The sequence below is a fragment of the Haemorhous mexicanus genome, chromosome 29, assembly GCF_027477595.1.
Source record: "Haemorhous mexicanus isolate bHaeMex1 chromosome 29, bHaeMex1.pri, whole genome shotgun sequence".
Lineage (NCBI taxonomy): Eukaryota > Metazoa > Chordata > Aves > Passeriformes > Fringillidae > Haemorhous > Haemorhous mexicanus.
Window position 1 is genome coordinate 639,549 of NC_082369.1, and position 24,556 is coordinate 664,104.

Below are 24,556 nucleotides of genomic sequence, written 5' to 3' on the forward strand. Positions count from 1 at the left end.
GGGCAGTCCGTGCAATACCTTCTTGGAGAGGGTGGGCACAGAGAGAATTGAGGCTGATACAGGGTAAAAAAAGCACGGAGAAAAGATTCTTCTCTCCCTCAGTGATGGGCTCCAAATTCAGCATTTATTGCCGTCATAGCGCGGCTGTGGAATCATGCTCATCTTTCGTTGTGCTTTGCCCCCCTTTTCAAGAGAATGGTTGGGTCCCGCTGGGTGATGCTCCTGAGGGAAGCCGGGAGTCAGCTTTTCAGCGGCGTTGGTGGTATAGTGGTTAGCATAGCTGCCTTCCAAGCAGTTGACCCGGGTTCGATTCCCGGCCAACGCAGTGTTGTTTTGTTCTTCCGTTACCTTTTTTTTTCCTCGTTTTTCACGGATCCCAATCCGAATTGAGATGCAGCGGCACGCGGAGCGCCCGCCCGGCTGCGCTTTGCCCACTTAGCCCCGGCGGGAGGCGGGCACCGGTCAGCGATGAGGCGCGTGCTGCCGGTTACTTCACTTCCCGACTCGCGGTGGAGACCCCGAGTCGTGAGGAGACGTCGGGGAGATAAACAAATAACTCAGAATAAAAAAAGCCGCAAAGAAAAAACTAAACCAAAAACTCAAGTCCCCTCCGAACCAAAACAACAAGAAACTGAACGGCCACAAAAAACCACGCCGAGGTGAAGGAAAACAGGTGTTTCCGCCCGGGATCGAACCGGGGACCTTTCGCGTGTGAGGCGAACGTGATAACCGCTACACTACGGAAACCCGTTATGGGAAGGCTATCCTGGCAATGGGGCATGTTTCTACCATGGCGGCTGAGGGGACTCGGATCTCCCTCACGGCGGCCTCAAAATAAACCTCCCGCAAACCCCGAGAAGCGCCGCGCGGGACACCCAGTGATTATCATCAAAGACTCATTGGAGTTCTCAGACACCCGCTGGTCCCAGGAGAGGACTGAGGTGCGTGTCCCGGGCATTGTTTCCGCGGTCCCCTCAGAGATGACACGGCCCCACAGGGAGGTTCCCGCTGCGGGGGCGCAGGGCGCTGCTGAAGAAATGTCGCTTTTCCCTAAGGCAGCTGCCACCAGATGTCGGTAGAATAGTGGCGACAGGGAGTGGAGCTCCCTGGAGAGCCGCCCGGGAGGGACAGGACCCGCCTGCTCCAGGGGACGGGGGCTGGAAGAGGAATGGCCCCCAAGGACAGACCTGTTGACAATCACAGATTCACAAGATGCCAGACTGGTTTGAATTGGAAGGACTTGAAATCTCATCTCATTCCACCCCCTGCCATGAGCAGGGGGAGCTTCCACTGTCCCAGGATGCTCCAAATCTCATCCAGCCTGGTCTTGCACAGTCCCAGGGATCCAGGGGCAGCCACAGCTGCTCTGGGAATTCCATTCCAGGGCCTCACCACCCTCAGTCAAGAGCTGACAATCCCAGATAGCTCTAAGTTTGTTCCTCTTACCCTACTGCAATGTTAACAACTTACTTAATGGCAATCCATCTCTTTTTGGTAAAACCTCAGCCATTTAAATCAGGTGGTAACATGAGAATTATGTTTTCCTGTTTTGTTTTCTTTGTTGAAGTGTACTTTATGCTCTGCTGGCTGCAGAGAAAAGCTTAGAAGGGAGAAATGAATCATAGATGAAAGCAAAAAGAACCTCACTTTTAATAACACTTGCTCTTAATAAAATCTACTTTTCATTTTACAATTTCATTTTACAATTTTGTAGCTGATCTTTTGATTTGGGGCCAAAAGAGGTAGAGAAGAGGTTGTCCCTTGTCCTTTAACTTCAGGCCTTGCCAGTGCTTTATTCTGATGTGATTTACGATAAGGATTATAATGTTACCTCCAAGTCCGTGACAAGCCCGATGTCTCGGGACTTGTTTGCTTCGTGTTGTTGTTAAACATCCTGGAATGAAATCCTTTTTGCCTGCAGCTGGCAGAGCTGCAGGGAGGACTGGTTACAACCTTTGCACTGAGCATCAGCTGAGCGTGCTGGGGCAGAGCTGATCAATAGCTGGGGGCAAGGTCCCCTCCCTCGAGCAGGGGAAGTGGATCTGCGAGTGACCCAAAACCATCCGTGGGAAGATTCAAACGCTCTGGGTTTTGTTTTTCTTTTGCAGCCCTCTTTCAGTCTGGCGATGGTGGAGAGAGGAGCCACAGAACAAACAGCCCCAGCGAGGAAGCTCTTGGAAGGTACCTGTGGGAGGCAGAGGCAGGGATTCCATGGGAGACGTCGTGCTGTCGGTGTGAACTCCCAAACCCACGGTGGGGCCTGGTTCTGGCAGCACCACACCGAGCCGTGGGCTGTGGATGCGCCTTGTGTGGGCAGCACTGGCTTTGGGGCCCTCTTCCCGCTGCTTCCTGCTTGCTGGAATGGCTCCCGGGATGTTCTGGCTTTTCTGACAAAGATCCATTGTCAGGGACGGCTCAAACTTCACCCACAGGACAAAGATCCTGCAGCATTCTCCCTTCCAGTCCGTGACCTACCCCACTTCCTCTGCTCCCAGCACTTCCCACCCGTGTGGCGCTGCAGCCCTGGGCCTCACCCGCTCCCCGGGCACGGTCCCCAGAGCACGGGGAAGGACTGTGGCAGGGAAAAAAGAACCGGGGGCTCATTTGGAGGTGAAGGCTGGAGATTCTCTTCTATTGTCACCAGCATCTGCCCTTTCTGAGCGAGGAGCCCTCCCCCAGCTCTCACCGGCGGCCGTGCTCGGCTTTGTTTCTCTGACACGCTGCGCTGGCTGCACAGTCCCATTCTCCCCTTTTCCTCCCTCCACTCCCAAAGCCTGTTCCAAGAGGGGAGCTGGAAGCACCGTGGAGCAGGAGAGCTGACAATCAGGGCCGGGAGACGACGCTGCTGCCGTGCACAATACCCCCCCAATTAGCCATTCATTTCTTCTGCCTCTGAAACGGGGAGCACAGCCCTTGTGCTGGGAGATAAAACAAGAACGGCTTCAATAGCACTGATTTAAATTAGGTCAGGCTGGCTTTTGTGCGGCAGGGGCCACACAATAGCTGTCACACGACGGTGCAGGGGAGCAGCATAAAGGAAAAGAGGCCAAGCAAGTGGCACAGATGCTGGGAGTTGGGGGGTGCTGGGACCTCCTCCCCACGTGGGGATCCTGGAGGGGCAGACACTCACCCAGCAGGTGATGCTGAGGCATAGAAGGGGTGGCATGGTCAGCAGGAGACAGAGGGCTCACTCACTGCCTGGGCACAAACAAGCTCTGCCACACCACAGCCATGTGCCCCTGGGAAATTGGTCTTTAAGTATCACTGGTTGTGAGACAAAGGTGTGACTAGTTTTGGACCCCTCAGGAGAAGAAGGATATTGAGGGGCTGGAGTGTGTCCAGGGAAGGGAACAGAGCTGGGGAAGGGTCTGGAGCACCAGGAGCAGCTGGGGGAGCTGAGTGGGCTCAGCCTGGAGAAAAGGAGGCTCAGGGGGATCTTCCTGATTGTTGGGGTGTCCTGTGCAGGGCCTGGAGTTGGACTGATGATCCTTGGGGTCCCCTTCTAACTCAGAGTATTCTATGATTCCATGACCTGAGTTGCAATCCCCAGCGTTGCCCAATTTCTTTCCCCTCATAAGTTCTCCAAAAGTCCATTCCTGGCCTGAGCACCTGGTGTGCTCTGAGATCCTTCACTGGCTTCTTTATGGATGGGTGTGTTTGGGAAAATACCAGCAGCTCCCCCAAAATGAGCTCAGCTCAGGTTCTCAAAGCCATCCAAGTGTCTGCCTTCAGAGAGAGGTCCTGGGGAGAGTTTTCTAGGAGGATGTGAGCACTGGAGCCTCGTCCCATTTCTCCCCCCAGTTTCATGAATATCCTCATTGCTGTTTTTACACTGGCAATGCAGATGTTCATGTTTATCTGGCCATGGGAGGACACAAGAGCAGCGTGCTCAGAGCTATCAGCAAGATCCTGATCTTTTCAGCAAGATGTTGTCGTGGTCTAAATGAATTTATCCAGGTAAATCCATATGCAAAGGAAGGGCAGGTAAGTTTAAAAATGAGAGTCCACCCCTTCAAGTCTCCCAGGAATAAATGAATGGTATTTTGTGCCCCAGGTTGGACTTTTATAGGTCCCCATTTGCTACATTGGGCCAAAAACCAGGGGGAGAAATTGTGGGTGTGGAAAAGTGGAAAGACATAATCAGCCATTAAATTCAGTCTTTTTGGAAAGACAGATTGATATTCTTTTGCACTTGCAAGAAAAAGCTGTAAACAAAAAACAATACTTAAGAAAAATGTTCATTGTATTACCAAGTCATAATTTGCATACTAAAATTGCAATTGTTATAATTTCTACTACTGATAGTAAAAAAGTAGGTGAGCCAAAGCACTGAGTGTGCCAGTCAGTGCCAAAAGGAGGAAACTAGGTTAGGCTGAAGTATCAGTTGTTCCTATTCCCCTTCATTTGTTTGTTCACACATGAATAATTTTTTTTTTTAAATACAAGACAGCTTAGAGCTACCCTGGGCCATCAGCTACAATGGCCTACATAATTCCCAGGCTGATTGAAACACACTGCTTCCCACGGGCACACACAGGCAGCGGAATATTCCGTGGCCACCAGCTGATACTGGAAAGGCAGGCACTAAAAATAAGTTGTCCTTTTTAACAGTAAATGTAATTAAGCACTGAAATAGTGCCTGTTGTAGGGAGGTGGCCCTGAAGGCACGGAGCCAAAACGAGACATGTTGTTAAAAGGTATGTTCCCTTCAGCAGATGGTCAGAGCACCCAGTGAAATTATCCACCCAGTTCCTCTAGGAAGCCCGTCTGGAGCAACCATAATAGCCCTAATTTCTCTCAAAATACAAATATATGGTTGCTAGTTTTCACTGCTTTACAGCTATACTATTTGGTGTATTTTTAGCTGTGTAGTTGTGAGAACACAACAAAAACAGCAACAGCCCACTTTGGTTTACATTATGATTTACATTCTAAAGCCCACACTGCAGTGGAGCCTGGAGGTGCCCAGGTACCAAAAGCAGTTTAACTGTGGTAGCACAAAAATGTGCTGTCTGTCAGGGGAAGGTGAGGTGGAATATTAGGAAAAGGTTCTTCCCCCAGAGGGTGGTGGGCACTGCCCAGGCTCCCCAGGGAATGGTGACAGCCCCAAGGCTGCCAGAGCTCCAGGAGCATTTGGACAACACTCTCTGTCCCTGCACGCGGGGGGACCCAGAAGCAGAAGAGGCAGGAGTCCAGCTCTTGTTGACAGCTTAGGAGTGTGATCATTGTGGGTTCCAAACAAGAAGACATAAAAGTGATATCTGATCATGTTATTAGTGCAGACACCCGTATATAAAAATAAATCAGAACAATACAGTTATGTGGATATAGGTAGAGATTGTTATTCTCCAGCAAATGGCATCATCTAGGATGCTCCTGAGTTGTGACTGTGTAAATCCCAGTATTCCTGAGATGGCCTCTGTAACCTGAAATACTCATTGGAGTCCTCTCCAACAACCCAAAATCCACTGCAGAAAATAATATGTTCTGCAGAAGATTGGTTCATTCTCTGAATATTTATTTGCTGGTTTGGGCTGGAGTATTTTTCTATTCTTATTACTACTATTATTTGTTTTGTTTATTTCTTCTCCTTTTATCAGCTCCAGCTGAGACAAGGGAGGGTGGGAGGAGGGTTTTGTTCCTCTGGAGATAACAGGAGGCTGTGCCTGTGCAGCCATGGTGACAAGATCCAGGGTGCTTTCTGGCTTCCAAGCAATTTGCTCCCCACCCCTGGCTCCCAAGTAAAAGTGGGGCAGAGATAGAAAGGAGCTTTTGTTTCTCAAGTGCTTCAGCTGTTACTTCTAATTAAGCGAAGAGCTCCAGTGCCTTCCCACTCCCCAGCCGAAGGAGGATGGAGTTGGGGCAGAAGGAGAGCCAAGAGGCTGTGGCAGCTCTCCTCTTTCCAGCTGCAGCCTGGCTGGGTGACCTGTGCCATCCCAGTGCCTCAGATTCCCTGGCTGCAGGGGGGAAGAAATGAGAGAGCCCGAGCCCAGCACGAGGCCAGATGGAAACGACCACCCTGCTGTTCAAGGAGTTATTATCGGTTTAGTGCAGTATGTTCCCAGCTTCCCAGACATGCTGACTAGCAGCAAATTGCTCTTTCCTTCTCCAGCTTTCCCTGGATGCCATCCCCTTCTCTCTGAGATGCCAGCCCCTGCCCTGAGGTCTAACAGCATTTCTCCACCCTCCCCGGTGTGCCTCTTTTTAACCCCTGCTGGTATCACCGGGATGTGCTGCAGGAGCCAGGTGAAGTGTCAACAGCCAGGCACTGGGCAGGTGGCCTTGGCACAGCCAGGTGGGGTCTGTGGCACAAGGAGAGTGCCATGGGCAGAGGGCAGAGCTCTGACAGCTGTGAACCACACAGCCCCTGCCCAGCTCTGCAACAGGGAGCACAGACTGTTCCACAGCACTGCACGAACATGGGAAGGACTGACTGCCAAGAGGAAAAGAGGGTGGAGATGTGGAGAGGGAGAGAGAAAAAAATCAATGTAGGCAATAGGAACGCTCAGGAATCCAACAGCCCACAGACTCAAGGTCCGAGCCCTGGCTCAGCTCTGGAAGTTGCCCAACAAGGACTGAAGGAGCCCTCCAGGTCATGGCTGCTCCCCTGTGCTTCTGCACCCACTGAACTCTGTTGGATCTCTTCAGCCTGGGATCTCACAGGGAGAAGTTTAGGGCTTCACTTGGAAACAGATGGTCTCCCTCTTGGGCCCCATCTGCCAGGCAATGCTGGAGCAGTTGGTCTCTGCAGTGCTGAGCAGAATCTTGTTTACTTTCCCCTCCCATCCCTAAGGTGATCGCAGGGCAACCCAGGCCTTCTGTTTCAACCCTGATTTCCAGGAACTGCCAGGGACTCTGAGGTGCAGGAGGGTAACCCAAGAGCAAGAGAGGGCATGTGGCATTGGCCAGCCCTGATCTCTGTCACTGCTCAGCGATGGAGAGATGGAGCAGCACCTGGCACCTGCCCCTTTTACCCCCTCAGGACACAAGGAATCTCCATCCACCAGGGATGCAGGGAACTGTCTCCTGACAGCATTAAGTACACAGAAAAATAGTAGGTCAGACCAGCTCTCTCCTTGAGCAGCACCAGCCAAGATTGTTGCAGCATGCCCCATAAAAGAGCTTTACTTCTTCTTCTCTGGGTTCTGCTGCTGCAACTCTGTGGCAAGGACTGGAGGATATCATCCATCCATGCACCAGCCCATGTTTTCCAGAGACCTCGGCCCCAGCAGCCAGAGCAGCGAGGTCCTGCTCTCTCAGTTGCCAGGTTAGGCAGTCAGTGCTCTAATGGTGCTCGCTGAGCAGAGGGCACGGAGCACGGCTTCATCCCTCCCCTGAGGGCTCCCATCCAGCCGGGGCGCTGCCGGTGGCAGCTCCGCACTAATCAGCCCCGAGGCAGGAAGTGGAAACTTTCTGCTTGCAGCCACTTAGTTTCAGTAGAAGCATCACGAGAGAAAACAGGGCCTCAGGTGGGGCAGGGAGAGGCAGGAGGTGGGGAGAGGGGTTTGCAGCTTGTTTGTCGTGGCACTTGGCATGGCAGCTTCAGCTGGAGAGGAGAGGGGCAGAGACAGCCTGGAGCTGGGGCCTGTCACCCACACTGGTCAGAGCTCTGGAGGTCTGCAGCTGGGTGAAGTGATTGTTGCAGGATATATTATTCCCATCACTGCAAAGAATTTTTCCCCATGTCTAGCCTAAATCTTCCTTGTTCAACACAAACATGGTACTGTGCAGAGGTGGAGTATTAAGGGCTGGAGTCGCTGCCTAACCATGTATTGATTTCAGTGGAGCTGAGCTCGATGAGAGGAGTCTGCCCGGCCTTGCTCCATCCCCCTCGTGCCCCAAGAGAATGTTTTGTGTGAGACTAAATGCCTCTGTAAGTGCCTCTCAGCTCCCTCATTGAGAGCTGTTCTGCACAGACACATTGGAGCAGGGAGGGTGCAGGATCCTGGAATCACATTTCCTTTTGGCAAGAGGGATTTTATCTACCTCAGTCTTCCTGGGCAGTGTGCATGGTGGGGCTGTCAGTTCCCCTGAGCAGGACTGAGCCCAGCCAGGCAGGAATTCTGGCCCCACCAGCAGCCCTCTACCCCTTGCCTTCCATTTCACTCATGTCCTCACCCAAGAGCATAAGCAAACTCAACTGCTCACCTCTAAGTCTGATTTCCCTGCTTACATTTTCACTAAGCCAGCTCAAATAAAGCAACACTTTCAGGAATTGGACTTGATGATCCATGTGGGGCTCTTCTAACTCAGGATATTCTGCATTTTGTGCACCCTGATGGCTCTGGGAGAGATCTGTGACAGGGACAGAGCTGGCAGGATAAATAAGACAGGAAAAAGTGAGCAGAAGAACAGAGCTCAGATTCCTGAAGTCTCATTCATGAAAAAGTGTTGCCCCTTGTTCCTGGTTTGTGCCTCGTTTGTGAACGCAGATGTTCTATTACTCCCACGTGGATGAGCAGTTGTTTTCATGTGAGTCCTGTCCATCTTCCAGTTAAGGGCTCGTTTGTTAGCCTTGGAGATTTCAGCAGCAATAATGCTGTTTGGAGACACCCACGCAGTCCTGCAGGATCTCTGCCCTGGGATGGAGAGGAGCTGGCTCAGGGAATGCAGCAGCCAGGAGATGGAGCAGCTTGGCTCCTCAGCCCAGAACAGGAGCAGGCTCGGGAGAGAAAGGCCAGGCCCTTACAGGGCTCTTGTCCCTGATGGAACAGATGTGGCAGCTGCTTTGTGCCACAACTGCTGCGTGTTTGTGGAGTGGCCAAAGGACTCCCCGGGCTGTGCCTCGGGCTGGCACATGGGGCCTTTCATTTTCCTCAAGGGCTCTCGAGGAAGAGCTCATTGTACCTGCTCGGAATTAATTCTGCCAGTCCCCAGCCTGCTCACGGACTCCCTGTGCTGGAGTTCAAGACATGCCTTTCATTTTTTTCCTTCTGTCTGGGCCAAATGATCTCCTGGGATGGAGCTGCATCCTAGTGAACGCCACACAGACCTGACTTGGAGCCTCCAGGAATTGGATTTTCCAAGTCTCCCTGCAGCAGCTGCTGGCTGACAGCTTCGTCCTGTTCCCTGGTTGAACAGCCCTCATTCCTCTAAGGCCAAGGATCCCGCTTTGTGCTCCATCAGCTGGAAGTGCTCTTCTGTTTGGGGCTGCCTCAGAACTGCTGGCACAACAGAGCTGTTTTGGTTCTGGCTGAGCACTCGGCATCTGAGCTCTCATGTGGTTGGAGCCCATTTTTTTGCAAGAATGAAAACAGTGGATTAATGAGCTGCTTGTGGCTAATGTGCAGGGTTTCTCAGAACTGGTGCTATTAGAGCCCAGCGTCATGTAGGAGGTAAATGGCAGCACGCAGTGAATAAAGCAGTGATATAATAGGTTTAAGTAGTCCATTTCCCTTTGGAGTGTTACTGATAACAGGCCCAAATGCATACAAGACCATTCCCTTAATGAATAAGACTGCTCTCTAGCAGAGCACACACTGCAGCGCCTCACAAGGGGTTTATTTTCCATCATTTTCATCCAAAACAAGGCTTGGGTGTTTGAGTTGGAGTGGGGTGCAGGGAGGCCTATAAACATGGTCTGACTGCTCCACAGGAGACACGTCCTTATCCCAGTGTGCTGGGCCTGGATGTAACCAGAGGAAGATACCCAGGACAGGTCAGGTCACAAGGCTGTAAAAAGAATAAGGCTTCTCCCAGCTGCAGTTTTGTAGCTTCCAGCAATCTGTGGGGTCTGCTTGGATGTTGCATCCAAACTATTATGTTTAATCATCACTGATAGACCAAACCTCCATAATCTTGTCTAAAACCTTTTGAACTTATTTATATTTTCAGGCTACAAGATATCCTGTGGCAAACGAGTCCAAGATTTAATTATGTGCTGTGTGAAAAAGCAATTCTTTTTGTTTGTTTTAAACTGGCCTTGTAATTTCACTGGGGCACTGACTCCCTGTGTTGTGAGAAACGGCGTCTAAAATACCTGAGGGAAGTAGAATCCCAGATTTTATTGGAAGGGCATGTGATTATGACTTCTATGTGTTAAAAGCACTTCTGAAAATGGAGCATGGGTTCTACTTTTAATGCTTGTGGAAATATTGCCTCCAGTGCTCTTGTTTGCTCTTCAGCTTGTTTTTATTTATTTAATTTCTTTCCCTTAACCTCTCTTTACAAGCTACCCTAGTCCCTGACAGAGCCAGTTCTCAAGCTCCTTGTTTACTCTGTTTGCATGGGCTTTATTTTTTACAATATTCTCCTTTTAAGTGCTGCAGCAGCCGAGCGTCTCTTGCGGGAGCTCCGAGCACAAACCCCACCAAGGACAGGCACACGCCTCGGAGCGACCTCTTCCTGCTCATTATGTTTGTGATGGTCTCAATGTCACCAGTTCAAGCACAGGCACACGGGGTTCAATACAGCACCGAGATAAAGGCAGGAGAGACATCCCCACTCCCCCGAGGCGTCAGTGACTCTGCCGCTCCTTGACTGTGCCTTTGGCAGACACCTCATTAAAAAGGGGTTATTCCACACAAACATCCCCTTGTCCTTTGGCAGGCGTAATCTGAGCGTGGAGGGAGAGCTCAGCCCCACAGCAGCGTGTCTGAGTCTGTCCAGACCTCGACTCTAACGAGCTGCTGTTCATTTGTAGCCTTCTCTGCCCCTCCTGGAGTTGTACTTTCCTGGTGCATCCTTCACTTACACTGCCTCACAGGCAGTTTTGGTAGGGCCTCCAGCTACTAGAATGAGAATTAACATTACCCAAACCAAACCCAGGACACTCCTCTTGCAAATCCTTTGGTCTTAGGCCAAATAACGTTTCTCCTCAGTCGGATACACCTCCTGCACGAAAAGTTCTGATGTATGACTAAGTCAACAGGTAGAGGAACCAGACTGAATCTTTCCCTTCCCATCATGTAAATGGTTTAGTGGAAGGTGTCCCTGCCTCTGACAGGGGATGGAACTGGGTGATCTTAAAGGTCCCTTCCAACCCCAACCATTCTGTGATCTTCTGTCCTGCAGCCTTCTCCTGCTGTGCTCAAAGCCGTGGCTCTGAGTACTCTCGCACTGCAGAGAGCTTGGCAGAGGCTGCCTGTGCCTCAGTTTCCTTTGCACTGGAAAGTTTGTAGGTCGATTTGGCAGTACCGAGTTAACAGCTGGACTCAGTGACATTAGAGGTCTCTTCCAGCTTAAACCTGCGTGTGGTTCTCTGCTCTGTGTGCGAACAGCCGGGGATTACTCCAGGGCTCAGAGCGAGATGCCTGCAGGTAGCACCTCCACAGGGAGGGACTGTGGAGGGAGGTGCGAGGAGCTGCTCTGTGTGGAGGCTGCCCCGCCTGCGTGTGGGCAGAGCTCCAGCTGCATCTGCAGGGAAAGGGATTTGGGGGAGGGAGAGGAGATTGGTCTACGTGGGAGCTCTGTGCCAGCCTGCAAAGGATGCAGGTAGGCTGGATCCGTGCGTGCAGCGGTGGAAAGCTTCCACCGAGGCCTCTGTGATTATAAGAGACTTTTTAAACACACCTCAGCAAAGAGGTCTCAAACGTGTCCTCGAACTCCTCTTGCAGAACTCCCACGGAGCATCTCTGCTCTGGAGCTGTTGTGGAGTTTGTGGTGCGGTTTGCTGGGATGGGCGTGTGCGGCAGGGCTGAGCCAAAGGCAGCTCACGGCTCGGGGGGCCGAGCACGCCCCGCAGGGCTCTGCCCGAGCCGCTCCGCCAGCAACATCCCCGAGTTCCACGCGAGTGCTTTCTGTTTGGGGGGTTTCTCCGCACACCTTTGCTCCCCTCTTCTGTCCGGCTGGCGTCAGGCCCTCGGGACCGAACCGCGGCTCTCCCTCACTTGTTGAGGAGCATCGGCAGGAGAGGGAGCGGTTCCCTTGGAAACCTCTGGATGCCCAGCAACAAGTCGCTGACAGCTGCCATGTGACCAGGTGCATTAATCAGAAATGTTGTATGAATCGGGTCAGATGGGGCCAAAGTCCAGCACGCTCCCCCTCCACTCCACTGCTAATTACTGAGCCGCGAGGGCTGCTCCGAGCACGGGGTGGAAAACAACTCAAAATAATTAAATCAAACAGTGACCTTTCTTGTAGTGGATTCTAAGTTCATCCCAGAATTTCTCCATGAAAAAAATCTGTCCAATCCCCTCTTCTGCTGAAACAAATCTTGAATGCAAATGAATGAGGCAGAGGAGTCTCCCCAGGTGGAAATCCAGGGAGAATGAATGTGCCATGGACACAGAGAATTCCCAGCTCTCTACTCAAAATAAGCCAAACATTTCAAAAGAATCTTTTAAATAAGTAGATCAGGCTTGAGACAGTTTTGGCTGGCTTCTGTTCATCACTTGGATCCCTTTGATAATCATATTTCTGAAGCTTTGACTGAATTTGCTGGCCAGCATCACCAATTAGAATGCAGGGAAAGGACCTGAGTCCAAAGTCCTGCCCAAGAGCCCTAAAAGAAGAGGCTGCAGCTCTCAGGAAAACAGACAGTGCCTGTGAACACCTCATCCCTTGTGAACTGCTGCAAAATGGCTGTTCTTTGTAGATACAGAGACCTGGAGCCCCTCAGCTCCAGAGCCAGGCTGGGAGAATTGGGGTTGTTCCTTTACCCTGGGTTTCCTTTCCAGGATCTTCTAAGGGAATTAGGTGTCCAAGGACTTGGGCACCCCTCAGCATTTTCCCATAGGATGTTGTTTAGAGCTTCAGCTCTCATTCTTTTCATATTTCCCCTAAATTTCTGCTATGCCTGGACCAAGTGAGAGCAGTGGCTTCCAGATTTGTCTCCTGAAGGAAAATCTCTTGCAGACGTATGTCCAAGGTCAGACACCAGCAAGGCTGTAACATCTTCTCTTACCCCAACACCAATCTACATTCTTTGTGCTGTGACTAATTCATGGCAAGGCCATCAGGTCCTGCCAGGCTCATGCTGTGCTGCAGGGTTTGTCTCCTAGGCTGTGATTTGTGTCACACACAGGTACATTCTGCCCCAAACCAGCTTCTATCTCAGGCAAAACAACACTGTTGGCTGTGGCTGGGCAGGGCCTGGGCTGGCATAAGCCAGGCAAAGGATTTGGCCCGTGGTCCATGGTAGTGGGGGGGAACAAACAAACAAACAAAAAGAGTTGGAAACAGAGCACCTGGCTTTATTGTAATCACTCTGTAATTTGAATAGCATCCAGTGCCACTTGAAAATGGGCTCCTTCATCTCATCTGCTCTTACTTGCAGGTCTTAAGAGCCCCATTTTACCCACAGGGATCCATTTGTAGCGGAAATTTCCCAAATCAGACACGAATGTGGGTCTCAAGTATTACCCAGAGATCTCAAGTATTACCCAGACCAAGCCTTCAACTCTGGACCATTTTGATTTCGATCTAATTAATGTCGCCACCAATTATTATTTTTCCTTTGGTATCATGTGGTAACACATCCCATGCACAGGATATTCCAGAAGACAAAGCTTTACTCAACAGGCTGACCATCTAGGGTAACTTTAGGGCAGTCTTGAAAAATTGGTGTCTGCAGCTTTTGTGTTTTCCATCCTAGAGGTGCAACTCAATCCCATCCCTGCTGACACCCCCAGTAAAACCCAGGAACATGAGTGTTTCTGGAGGTGAGGGTTAGGAAATAAATTTGTTCTCAGTGCTGAATGCTGTGCTCCTTGGCACACTTGAGGGAATAGTTCTCTGACCTCCTTGCTCTGGAAATTCAGCTACTCAGATCTGGGCTTTCAGTTTGGTGTGTCTGGGAAGAAATGGAGAGTTGGGGTTTCTGCCAGCCCCAAAAACGGGATGATAAGGGCTGAAGCTTGGCTTGTCCATTGGAGTGGGAAAGCAGCGGGTACGAGCCCCCAGGCCGAGGGACACTGCGGCAGGATGGAGAGACAGGCTGGTGGCGTTTGGTCCTGGGGAATCCGGAGCGAGCGACCCGCACAAAGCAAAGCTTCGGTGCTCACGCCGGAGCCAGGTGGGCTCTCCCTGCGGGCTGTTCCCGCTGCTCCCCCTCCCAGGGAGAGCTCGGAGCGCGCTCCGCCGGCGCTGTCCCGTTTCCGGGGCTCGCTGCTCCCCGGACGGACCTGTTGCCGTGCGGCCCCGGTGCCGAGCGCCGGTGAGACTCTTACACTGAAGGCGGGCGGTCCCATGATGTAATGCTGCCGCAGCTGCCCGGAGCGGCCGCTGCCGTTGGCCGAGGCGCGGAGTCCCCGCCCGGGCGCTCCGCCCGCCGCCCCCCGGCGGGCCATAAAAGCCCCGAGGCAGAGGCAGGGCAGCTTTGCCGGCCCCTCCGCCGCTCCGGTGACCCAGGGACAGGTGAGCCCCGCGGGGGCGGAGGCGGCTCGGGGACCCTGCGAGGGGCTTCTCGGCCACCTGTGGAGCCGCTCCCGCCTCTGCCGGGCGGCTCCGCCGGCGCAGGGACCCGGCGGGCGCGGGGAGCGCTCGGGGGAAGGGGCCGCTCTCCCCCGGCCCTGGGGGCAGCCGGGGCGGGCGGGCCGGGGCGAGCCGGGGGGATCCCGGTGGGATCCCGGTGGCGGGGCCGCGGATCAGCACCACGGACAGCGCCCGGCGGCGCCTCCCAGGCGGGGCTGGACCGGGACGGGAGCCCGGCCCCGGGAGCCGGCACCGGGAACCGGCCCCGGGAACCGGCCCCGCGCACCGGCGGGTGCGGGCAGCACTCTCCCGGGACATCACCGCCCACCCGGAGCCATCGAGGCGGCGCTGGATGTTCGCCGGGGCCGGGGTGAGTCCAGCCCGGAGGGCTCTCTGCGGGAGAGGGGAGGCAGGAGAGCGGCAAAGGCAGCGGCACAGCCCGGTCACCGGCCCGCAGGTCCGCGGTGCCGGACAGGGGTGCTCGGCTCGCGTCCCCGTCCAGCCCTGGCCGGCACGGACACAGCGGCCGGGAGCCGTGCCGCTGCCCCCAGCGCCGCACTCGGGAGGGACTCGGGCTCTGGCCGAGAGCCAAGGGCCGGATCAGGTGGGAAGGGACGGTGGGATGGAGGCGTTTTCCAAACATCCCTGCCAGCCTCAGGTAAGAGACACTGACAGCCTCGGGTAGGGCAGGGAATGAAAACATTTGGGAAGCACGGTATGACTGCGTGAATCCCAATGTAACTGCACTTCACATCTACTCAACATCAAAGCTTCATGCTGGAAAACCCAACACTCCCACTTTGAAAATGTGTCTGACTGGCAGTTCAAGTGTAAAGTTGTTCTTAAAATCCCCTAGTTTGTAGGAGAAGCAGGGCATTTCACCAAGGCACTGTTGGGAGATGATGCTTCATGCACAGTTATTTGAAATTATTTTTCCTCCATGACTACTCAGAATCTGCCTCACAGTAGTGGCACACTTTGGGTCCATTGACAGATTGTGTTATCTTGAAGTGCTCGATGGCTAAATCAGAGTGGATTTTTTCCCAAAATGCTCACCTCCAGAGAAAAGAAATTAAAAATTGAGTGTGATCAAATTAAATAAAGTGGTTGGGTTTTGTTTTTAATTTTGACAAAATTAAAACATCAAAGTATTTATCGCTGGCTCATGCTGAAATAAAACATTTTCTCTTTAGATTGTTAAACCAAGGATCTAATCTAGAAAATAAAAAAGATAAAATGTTCAAGTGTTTGAGCACTTTGGAAATTAAGCATTTCACAGAGCTATTGACAGCTGAAGTGATTTGCTGCCTTTGTTTTATCTCAATTTTTGGAAGCTGGGGTACTCCCTGAATGAATCCCTGTTCATTGGAAATTCTCCCCCAGCTCTACTAAATGTGTGTTTAAACACTTTGCTGAACAGAGGCTCAAGGTGATTTAATCCAGGCTCAGCCTGGCCACCTCTGTCCTTGCACTTGTATTCTTCCTGAGTGATGCTGGCCTCTCAGAGGAAAAGGAAACAAGCTGTTCTCCATTTTAAGAAAACTCCTATTTTTTATTTCAGAATTAAATATTTTGGGGGGAAAAAGAAGAAAAACACTTGAAAAGAAAGTTATTTCCTTTCAGGCCTTGACTATGCACACAGCCTTTAGACATATTTTGTAGACATTGAACAAAGTAAGGGTGGTGATGTTTCCCTATGGAACTGGAGTGGAGAGATCTTTGTTATCTCTCTGTAAATCTTCTAACACCTCCCATCAGTTCTGTGTGCACACAGTGACTCTGATCTGTCCTGAATGCAACGACTGCTGAGGTTGTCTGGGCTCTACCTTCTCTCTGCCAACACCAGTATCAGGCTTTTCTTCTTGAAGTGCAGCTGTAAAATAAGGGCAAAATCCCATATTCTTCACCTCCTGCCCCAAAAAGCCATGCAGAAGAAGCCAGAAAATGATATTATACCAAATACCTATTCCTGCTTTTATGGGTTTATCTCCACATTCTGGGAAATTACCTAATCAGATTTCATATTTAATATAAAAAATAGTAGGACAGATGATATCATATCCTCGAAGCTAACTAAATTTTGTATTGTGCAGTTTTGCTTAATCAAAGTTTCATTTCCATTTGTTCAGGGCATATTTTGTCACTTTTTTTTTTTACTGGCAATTTTCTGTAGATCTCATAGATGGATCCAACCCAGAGGTCTCTGAAGAACAGAGGACTCAGGGTAAGGTCTGAACTTAATTCAATTTAATTCCTGACCCTTTAAGTATTCTTCAAAATGAGTAAACTAGAAATGAATCTGGCAGGAGGGTCCCATGTCACCTGCTGGAAGCAAATATTTGAAGTTTTGCTAGAAATAAACACCCTAGAGCCATCCAGATTTTTGTTGTTTGAAATTCAATAGAAATAAAGCCTGTTAAAGGCAGGATCCTTCTTGCCCTCTCCCTCCCACCACACAGACAATGTTCCAGGCTCCTGGCTCTGTGTGCCTTGCACAAATATTTGTCTGTGTGTCGCTGCCACTCCACTGCAATCGTGGCATCTGGTAGTAGCTGGGAGACTGGGAGGTGCTTGGGAATCTCAGCAGGAAAAAGAGAGTGGATTTCAGACACAAGACCTGCCACAGCTTTTGAGCCTGGATAAACAGGACGAGGTGGCTGTGCCTTTGGCAGGGATTGTTCTGCCCCAGCCACCTGCAGGGGTTCACCCCCAGCCTCTCTCAAACTCTGCACTGGGGACACAGCACCTGCCCCACCTACACCCACCCCAGCCCTGCAGGCTTCAGGCCACAGTCCAAGCCAGAGTGAGAGCTCAGGGAAGTCTGAGCAAAGGATTTGGCTTTTCTGCTTGCCCAAATCACAGAATCACAGAATGGTTTGGGTTGGAAGGGACCTTAAAGCTCCTTGGGACATGGAAATTCTGTTCCATGTGTGTTCAGCACTTAAAGATTCTGACTCTGGGACTCTGGCTCAGGGGTTTAGGAAGGGCACAGAGAAGATCTTTCATGGCACACCCAGTCTGTGGCTCTGCAGGTGAACACACAGACCTGCAGCAAGCCAGCAAACCCTGTATGTCCTTGAGAACTTTGCCTTTTGATTTATTTTAATTTGGAGACTCAGAATTTTTCATAAACCTACAGTAACTTACACAATGTCAGGCTCCACTTCAGGAGAATACAAATGCACAAGCTTCAGCACTGAACTCCCTCAGGAACCAAACTAAAGTCAAGCACTTGGCTGCACTGAGGATTAAAGGATGTTTCCATAATGTTATGCAAAGATCTCTTTATCCTGTGCTACTTAAGGCTGTACATTCTTCCCAAGTCATGTTCAGAAACACAACTCCCTCCCCTGTGATTTTCCAAAGCATTTCACTGTTTTCAGGTGCTCAGCATGACATATTCCAATTAATCCTGATTTTCAGGGACTTCTAAGCACCTGCCTCTTGTAATTGGTCCCTTTCAGAGTGTCTCAAACACAAATATAAGGTGTCCAAAATTGCTAACTTCTTTGGAAAATCCAGAGCCATGATGAACAGTCCACCTACAAGATTCCAGCCCAGGTGAAAATTGCATGGATTCAAGCCCCCCAAACTCAGAGGCAATAGTCAATACCTGCTCCTGTGGGATGACAATGCACCCTGCCATTAGAGCAAAGTTTCTCTTAGAAAGGAGAAAATTGCACCATTCCCAGCGAGAACAAGCTCAAATCTTTTCAGTTCAGCTCACAAAATTATTAATGTTGTGGTCTGTAATTCTGGCTGATCAAATATTCCATTGCTCTGTGTTGCCAGTCGAATGTTCATGGAGAAATCAATGCCACAAAGAGATTGAAAACTTATCCTGAGCTCCTCTCCTCAGACAAGGAGTTCCCATCTGGGGCCAAAGGCTCCAGCAAAGGGCAGTGCTTTGCAGACCTCGCATGGATCAGGAGCAATGGGAATTTCTCAGGAGCAAGGAGAGCAAAGGCCAGTTCAGACAAATCCTTTCCCAAGTGGGAAAGAGCTGGGAGTGTTTAGAGAGTTTGCAGTTGCTCCAATGGGTTGTTCAGATCTGCTCAGATATAATCTGTGGCCTGAAAGCAGAGGGGACAGAGGGGACAGAGGGGACAGTGCAGGGCTGATCCAGATCCCACCAGGAGCAGGGAGCAGCAGCAGAGCTGTGCCCTTGCACAGTGCCTGGTGACAGGGACAGGGACACCCCTGGGGCAGGCCAGGACTGACTCCCACTCTGGCTCAGCTGGGAAAAGGTGGCTGCAGCTCGGGTTTGACCAGCTCCTCCTCGGCCCTGCCTGGGGCACAGGGAGAGGGGAGAAGCAAACTAAGGCAAAGGCAATGCTTTGGCTGATTTTTGCAATCCTAATCAGAAACCTAAAGCCATTCCTAAATGAGGCACCTCAAATCCCTTGTCCATAAAGACAGGCCTAGTGATCCCCATTTCCAGGGTACCAGAAAACCAAATTCTGTGAAATCTGTAAAGCTCTGGTGATCTGAGAGCAAATGGAACCAGAGAACAGAAAAAGGTGATTATCCTGTCAGGTTTGGCCTGGGAGGAAGATTATCCATCTATCTTGCCAGACTTATTTATTGTCTGATTTTCTCCTGGCTTAGCTTTTATCACCTTTCTAATCCTCCCCACCTAATTCAGACAACATTTTATCTCAGCAGTTCTCACCCAGTGCTGACAGTGGGCTTGGAGCTCTGGGCAGGTTTAACGTGACCTCACAAGGGGCTGCACAGGTGGGTGGAACATTTATTGCCAGCTAATGAGTTCACAACTTTCAAAAATAGATGAGCTGGTATATTTTTCCAGAAGAGCAGTGTTCTATCTCTCTGCTGGTCTGGTCAATGAAGGGATGGGTTTGGAAGAACTCCTTTCCATAGTTTTTAAAGAATGGACTAATTCCACATACACAAATCTAAATGTGTCTGTGTGTGTACCTCTACCTGTTGTACAGGGTGTATTTAAGTGTGTGGATGTGATGTATTATATTGGTTTTTGGGATGGGAAATACTGGGATGCATCATTTGAATCAAGCAGGACTCAAAGACAGGTTTGAGGCAGATTATGTTTTTTGAGTATCGCTCATGGTTTGAACCCACTCAGAGAAAACAATGAAATTCCAGGGCTCCCAGTCCCTCAGAGGGTTCAAGGCCCAATCCCAGTGAGATGGAGGTTTCTCTGGATACCACAGCCCTTTGCCTTTCCCTTTTCATCCCAAATCAACAGGCACTTTCCCCCCCTTGCTGCTGGTGAATGCATTAGGGGCTAAACCTTGTCATGTCCGCAGCGGTTCCTGGAATAGCTGCAAGCTGAGCACTTGGTTAGGGACAGCCAGGAGGCTGGGAGAGATGATTACCTTCAGGCAGTCTCCCTGGAACATCCCAGGGTTCCTACAGGCACAGCCTAATGTGGGACTTAGGATGCTGAACAGACTCCCATTACAGGCCAGCCATCTCCACACCTGCACAGGAGAGGGCTCCTCGTTAACATGCACACCAGTGGCTCCAGAACACAGCAGCCCAGTCGGGGCTCATTAAGGGCAAAATCATTCCAAGGGACATTGTTTCAGGAAGGAAAGAATTTAATTTCTCTCAGGGCTGGGGTTGAGTTGCAAAGAGCCTGGGGATTTTGCTCAGGGTTGTGTTGGAGCTTGGCTGTGGTGGGGTTACCTTGAGAGGGACCCACAGCATCTGCCCCAGAGGGACCCTGGCTCACCTCAGGGGCACTTTAAAATAAATCTTTGTGAAAAAGGTGACTTAAAAGCCTGTGTGTCCTCTGGGAATCAGCAGCTGAGGTGGGAATTGCTCAGGCATGAGCCACAGGCTCTGCTCTGCTGGTGGAGGCTCTGTCCCTGCCCCGGCCCTGCAAAGCTTCTGAGACCAGGAGGGGCAGTTGTGATGAGGAAATCTCAGTCCACTTTTATCAGCAGGTATTAAAACCCCCTAAGAATTATCATTAATAGATACAAATGAGTCACTGCACAGCTGAAATGTCCATTTTCTCCTGTTTACCATGGAACAATCCACTAGAACACACAAGATGTCCAATGCTTTAGTAATACACTACAAATAAACATCTGATTATCAGGTCTGAGAGGGGAAGGCCTAAAAAGCAACAAGGATGAAGTCATTTGTCATCTCAGTTTGATTTCCTGTTCAGTCCTGCACGAAGTGTGCTGGTAGCTCTCCTCTCCCACGTGTGCTCCTTGGGAATGACTCTGATGCCTGCTCGTTCAAAGCTCAGCTCTATTTTAAAAATCTACTCTTTCTGAAAGGGCTGTCTTTAAAAAAACCAAAAAATTGTACAGGAAAAAGGACAAAATTGCTTCTCAACAAAGGGGCTTATCAACAGCCTGTCAATAATGTGCCAAAGGCCAGAACCTGCCTTTCAAAGAGGCTCTGAAGCCTCGACGTGTACTTTGAGAGCAATTAAGGGACGTAAGCAACATGATTATTATCTCATGGGTGACATTTTCATCGGCTCTTTGGGAAAAAGGAGAGATGGGCTTGAGATGGCTGTGATCAATGCTCATCCCAGTCCTGCAGAAATGGCAGGAAAACATGTGGTAGATGGGCCTGGAAATGAAAATGCACAAGGAAAGGAAGGGTGGGAGGAAGGGGTGATGAAGCCAGAAGGATTTTAAATCATAGAAGCTGAAAGAATGAGTTGCATGAGAAGGAGAGACCTGAGAAATGTGAGTGGGAACCTGTGACTTCCCTTTCCCATCCCAGGCCGGGTCTTCCACCGCTTCCCTTATCAGGGCACAGCTCCATCCCGAGCCTGAGGAAAGGGGAACAGAACAATCCCAGGGACTGGGGCGATGCTTCAGGGCTGACATGTGTCATGGTCACTCTGCTCCTTCTCCAGAGTCATTGCACAGACCCACTGAGCTTGGGGATGAGCTCACCCTGGCTATCCTGGCTGGATTGTTGGGAGCACAGAGCCCACAGGGACTCTGCTGCTGGCACCAGGACAGGACAGAAGCCAGGCAGAAGCTCAGATGTTGCACATACCCAGCTCTTTTGGAGCTAGGCAAAATGTTTCATGGAAAACACATCTGCAAAAGCCCATTTGGCTGCAAGATTTCCCCAGTTTTGCTGAATTTCTTGTTTAGGAAAACAAACTTAATTGCAGCAGAACAAATTGTTGCTTAATTTGCTATAAAAAAATCTCCTTCCTACATTTCATTTTATGAAAAAAGTTTAGAAATGTTAATGTTGAGTGAAGGAAACGATTTTTTAAATGTTTGGAAATCTCCCTTGTCCCAAAAGATGCTGTTATATTCCCAGCTCCTCTCTGCATGTATCAGCTGAGAGGAGCACATATCCAAATTTCTGTGTGCATCCCCACAAGTGTGCACTCACACCCTGGGCAAACAATTCCAGGCAGTCCGGACAGGCATAAGCTGCTCTGCATTCTCCAGGAGTGCCTTTTGAAGAGGATCTTAATAATAAAAATAATGTTATGTTACTAGTTAAACACTGGGAATAATTCCTCCATGGCAGGCAGACTGAGCTGAAGCCAGAATGAGCCCACCCGTTCCCTGGGAGGCATCCCCAGGGTCCCAGCAGGATGCATTAACAGCACATCTCTCCAGTGAGCCGTGATGGGAAGAGCACGGAGCAAAAAAAAGGTAAAGTGGTTAAAAACAACTTGTATTTTTAGAGCCCAGTCTCCCACAGAAATCTTCCGAGATGCTGAGCTCTCCACTTCTGATTTGCAAGGAATAATAGTTTGGAAGCCCAGCTGAGACTCCTGGGCTGTAAATTTTCTGTAATGTTTTTCTCCAGACCCATTTGCTGTCCTGCTAATTAATCCAGGTAATGGCTGGGTTGTTTTTTTTCCCTTCAGCAGCAGTTTTCCTTTTTGTTAACACGAACAGAGAACCGATCTCTCGAAGGATCCTGCCTTGCAGCAGTATCACCATCTGACTGAAGAGAACTCAGCCACACGCATAATCCTGGGGAAAATTCATCTCCACCCTCCCGCAGACCCCGGTGAGAGCCCTTGAAGTGGTAATTAAAGTCTATTGAGTGGCAACTGCACCTGTTTAGAGAGGAGAGTGCGGGTAAGAGGTGCACAAAGGGAGATGAGCAGCGCGGAGAGAGGAGCTGCTGGAGGTGGGGAGGAAGAGAAGTGGAAGGAAGGGGGGAAAGGTGTTTGTTGAAGTCGATCCAATCAGTTGTGCATTTCCATCCCGCCCTAGATTTGCTCCCTCCCCGCTCTGGCAGCCGCTGGTGGAAGCCCCGGGGGGTTTCCCCGCCAGGCCAGCCCTGGTCCCCACTCCCGAGGTGGAAATCCGCAGGGTCCTTGAGGGCTCACAGCAGCCCCGGTCACTGACAACGCTCAGCCCCCTCCCAGGGACGCTCAGCAGCAGCCCCCGGCTCCTCGGGCTGGCCCTGGGACGTGCCAGCTCTTGTCCCTCCAGGTGCAAGAGGGTGATCTAGGTGCAGGCTCCTGGGAAATTTTCCTTCTGAGACCCACGGCTTGATCTCAGAACCCCTGGCTCCTTCTGTCACAACCCCAGTGTGACCTCGGATGGCAGCAAGCAGAGTCCCAGGCTATTTGCCCTACAGATGAGGCTCTAAACTTAAGTCAAAGACCCCTGCAAAAGCTTTTTATTGTAGGAATAAATAACCACCCCTTCCACTCTACACAGGCAGTACTGATACCCCTGACTCCCCTTTCCCGACCCCAAAATCCAGTGTTTAGGTGGCACTAGAACAGTAATGTGGGCTTTGTCCCTTGTCACTGCAAGTCCGTGTGTGCCCCAGAATCAGCTGGGCTGAGCCAGGATTCCTGGGGTGAGGACAGGAGGGGCCAGAGGTTGACCCTGAGAACACCCCGAGGCTGAGCTGAGCAAACGAGTCAGGCAGAAGAATTACACCGGTGTTGGCAAATTCTTCCCTCTCACTGGACTTGATGGCAGCCAGTCCCCTGTGAGTCCCTGACCTTCACACTCCACAGGCTGCCTGGGATGGCTCACAGAAACCACAGGAGATCTTCTCCTGTTCCTGATTGTCAGAGCACACAGCGGTTCTGGTGTGAATGTTGCTGCATCTGCTTTGGACAAGTCCCGTCAGCAGCACCTCTGCAGCTCCCCAGAGCTGTGCCAGGACATGCTTCAGGGTGCAAATGAGGGTAGGGAAGAATTTGCACTCAGAGAATCACAGAATCCCAAATGGTTTGGGCTGGAAGGACCATAAAGCCCATCCAGTGCCACTGCTGCCATGGCCAGGGACACCTCCCACTGTCCCAGGCTGCTCCAAGCCCTGTCCAGTTCCACTGACTGTTCCAGATGGGGTTTGAAGTTAGTTGGGTGCCTGATCCAACCACTGGGCCGCAGTCTGTGGAGACAGACAGACATCCCTGGACAGCAGGACAACCTGCCAGTCAAGTCCTGTCCCAGGGTGAGAGGAGCTGTTGTGCCAGCTGGGCAGGGGGGCTGCATGACAACACTGAAAGCCCAAGTGCCATAGAATCCTCCCTGAAATACCCTCCTTGCCTCTTAAACTCCAGTCTTGTGCATGAACCAGCTCATGGGTGGAAGGGCACCCTGTGATAACTTGCCTTCTTTCTGCCTTTTGACTCCCAAACACTCCTCTCTCATTTTTCCCTTTTAGCCCTTCTGTCCCTCGCCCTTTTCTCTCTCCACCTTCCCTCTGATTGCTGAGCAGCTTTTTGACTTTTCCATCAATAAGTCTAAAGAGCATTTGAACTGCTCTGGTCCCCCTTCTCTCCTCCCTCCAGTTCCAAATCAGGCAAGCTCATCGATCAGAGGAGCTCGGGAAATATCTGGTGTTTTGTTGTCAGGCTGATAATAACATTGCAGTTGTGAATGGGCTGCTGCAGGCCTGATCATGGACACCTGCAGGGTTTGTTTAATTGCATTTAATGACAAATCCTATACAGAGGAGCATTGCCAGAGAGATTTATTATCCGCCAAAGAGGCAAAGCACAACAGCTCAAAATATAATTTGCACTGAGCATTTTTCCCCCTGCCTCTCTTTAAAGCACGGTAATAAATGACAAATCGGGTAAAGTGGGAGACACGGGGCTGGGGAGGAGGTGGAGGGCAGAGGACAGAGATTGAAACCAAAGGAAATAACAGCAATAAGGCCACATTGTTCTCTCTGCCCTCCCTGTGGTCTGGTGTGCAGGAAATTCTGTTTGTTTAATTTACAGCCTGGAAGTGCAGCTGGG

General features: G+C 50.8%; 2 non-coding genes across 2 annotated transcripts; one reads left to right on the plus strand and one right to left on the minus strand.

The window, feature by feature from the left end:
• Positions 1–253: 253 nt before the first annotated feature.
• On the plus strand, positions 254–325 carry TRNAG-UCC (transfer RNA glycine (anticodon UCC)). Its single transcript has one exon. It is a non-coding gene; the product is annotated as a tRNA-Gly (tRNA).
• Positions 326–674: 349 nt separating this feature from the next.
• On the minus strand, positions 675–747 carry TRNAV-CAC (transfer RNA valine (anticodon CAC)). Its single transcript has one exon. It is a non-coding gene; the product is annotated as a tRNA-Val (tRNA).
• Between the last annotated feature and the right edge of the window lie 23,809 nt (positions 748–24,556).